This window comes from Ipomoea triloba, chromosome 8 (assembly GCF_003576645.1).
Source record: "Ipomoea triloba cultivar NCNSP0323 chromosome 8, ASM357664v1".
NCBI lineage: Eukaryota > Viridiplantae > Streptophyta > Magnoliopsida > Solanales > Convolvulaceae > Ipomoea > Ipomoea triloba.
This window is the reverse complement of record NC_044923.1, coordinates 7381734-7384832: the sequence shown is the minus strand read 5'-3', so window position 1 is coordinate 7384832 and position 3099 is coordinate 7381734.

Here is a 3099-nt window from a genome sequence, read left to right as displayed (position 1 = left end):
TTGAAAAGTCATGATCATTGCACAAATTGTTTCTCGCACACGAAAGATAAAGTCTTAATTTCTTTATTCTAGTAGCTCTAATTTCATCATCAATATTAACCATTCACATAGAAAAAAATCTTATAGGGGATCACAATTAGAAAGAATTCAATACTCTATTACTAAGTTTGGTAGTTTTAAAAAATCAATGATTAAAATTAAAAATAAGTAATAGTTAAAAGACTAAATCCGAAATTAACTCTTTAAATATATAACAGAACTATAGAGACTAAAGATCAAAAAAAGTATCTGAAAGCAAAAAAGAGCTATAGTTTTTTTTTAAAGTCAAATTTGTGATTAAATAAATGTATTATGAGAAAACTAATAAAGTATAGAGAGATATAGATAATAAAAATAATTAATATAACATGAATAAAGAAAAATGTAAAATTAAAAAGGAAAAAATGTTAAATAAATTGCTTTTGTACAATTGGGTCACTGAACTTAAAAAATTATGTAATTGAACCATCAAACAAGCAAAATTTGTGCAATTTGACCATTTTTTAAAAATTTTCCGGTAAAATTTGATTATATTACTTACATGTATGTATTAAGAGTTGCATTTTTCTCTACCATACTAGTTGGGAGTCAATATTGAAATGTTTTTAACTCAAATTGAAGTGAAAAAAAAATTAGAAAAATGTTCTAATTGCACATATTTTACTTGTTTGATGGTTGAATTGCATACTTTTTAAGTTCAATGACCCAATTACACAAAAACGATAAGTTCAGTGACCTATTTGACACTTTTTCCAATTAAAAAAGTATAAGTGTAAAATAATATAAACACAATGTTCATGTTAGTACATTTAATGACATCAACAAATTAAGGTGTGTTTGGAAACCCGAAATTATAAAAATTGATTCTTGGAAATCATATATTTTCCGGGTTTCCAGTGTTTGGCAAGAGGAAAAATACTAAAGTTAATGGAAATTGATTTCTGGCCGAAGGAAAATAAAGTCAATTTTTTTGAAAAATGACTTCCCTTTTTTTTGAGGGGAAGTCATTTCCCAGGCACGCTTATCTTCTTGCTGCGACTTCTTCACGGGGAGCCAAAGAAAAAAGTCAAAAACTCTTGGGCGGCGACACCGCAGAGGTTGGAAATTTGGCCATAGCTGAGGATTTCGGTCACGGTGACGTCGTACCAAACAAGGTTCTCGAACTCAGCGGTGCAGGAGCGGGAAAGGTAGAGCTCCGAAGACGTTATCGAGGTAAAAGTCGATAGTGCGCTCCGAAAACAGCCTTATGGGGAGGGCGTGGGCGGAGAGAAACTGGTAGATTGATGGGGGCACCGTCAATGTTTTGTTGAGGCGCGACGAAGGAAAAGATTTTGCTTTTTTGAAGAAGATAGTGGCAAGCGTACAAATTCTGTGAATTATTATGGAGGAATTGAAATAATGTAAAAGCTACAATCATATTGCCTTCTGCCTGATTTGGGAAATGAGAATCAATTCAGGTTAGGTTTTTAACGTTAAGTTTCTTCCATTTTGCTTTGGGCGTGGAGAAGATGTTAAACAGTGTTATGGAAAAATAAAATTGTTTTGGCTTATTTTTGTTTAATTATACAATTCTGTTCATTTTCCAAAAAATGAACCAGATACACCAAGACAGTTTTTTGGAACGTAACCAAACATTGGAACAATTTTCAAAAGTCATGTTCTAGATTTTCAAACACACCCTTAAAGGAAAATAAAAAAATAAAAAAACAAAAAAAAACATTTACGATAATGGATTGTAGTTTAGGAGAGTTTTGAAAATTTTACAATAATTTGGTAAAAGGCATGACATTAGGAGAGGTGTAAAAAATATGAAGTTTCAATGTTAAGATGATAAAAATGTGTCATCAATTGCTCCACGCATGAACTATATATGAATGTGCCTATCAAAATTATTCGATAAAATTAACGATTAAACAAGCTCATATACATTAAAATTAAAAAAAAAAAAAAAGAAGACATGTAGGCACTATGTAGAGCTAGTCTACTAGAGTTATCTACCATTTCCAAGTGTTGTGATATTTCACCTCTATGCACCACTCTGTCCCCCTGGTTGATTCTCCAGGATTCGCTATAGCCCCTTCTTCTCTCAAGTAGGCACTCGCACTCTTAACTACTTTAAGGCATACCTGGAACAGGACGGTCTCCCAATTGACTTGCCTTCTTCCCTAACTTCCGTACAGCATTTATGTGATGGTGGAAAAAAAAAAACCACAAGTTGAGCAGTTAATAAAATCACAAAGATGAGCTATAAATAAAATTTTCAAAAAAACAGAATTATTTAATGAAAATTTGAAACAATCTAAAGAAAATTTAAATGACGATTTTGTTTATTGAGAAGGATATACTAGAGAATGTTAATCTTGATGCAATTATCGACGTAGAATTTTTGTTGTAATTACTTTTGTATTTAAAAAATGTTAAAAATTTTCTAATAGTATTTCATGTTATTTGATATTATTATTTTTTAATATTATTACATTTAAATTTTAATTTTTTTATAAGGGGCACATTTTTTTTAATTTCGCCAGGACCTCTAAAATGTTTGGACCGGCCCTGCAACTTGTCACACCTTGTTGATGAATTCTCTCCCTCCACACTTTGATCTCACTTTGTGTTACCATTGAAGGGGGGAGGGGGAAGTAAATCTTCACATCTATCACCAAGTGGATTAGTGTCACTGCCGCTTGCTATATGCCCTGGACGCTGGCATGAAGGTAGACAGATGAAGTTGGCACCATAGTCCATACTTCCTTCTGTTGTGATTGTTGTTTAGTTAGAGCATCCTTATCAGTGAGGTGTTTTCGCGGTAATTGATGAGTTTTTGTATGTGTGATTAGGAAAGAGAATGTGGGAGAAAGAAAAGAAAAAAGAAAACAAAATGAAATCTGACATTAAAAATAAAAATAAAATAAAAATAAAAAAGGTGTATAACAGTCAGAGTGGCCGCCAGCTGGCGGCCACTCTGACTCGCCCCAGCGGGCACGTGGGAAGCACGCGCCCGCTGGGGCGGCAGTGCGCGCCAAGCGCAGGCGCGCACTGATGCTTCGCTTTTTGTTTTTT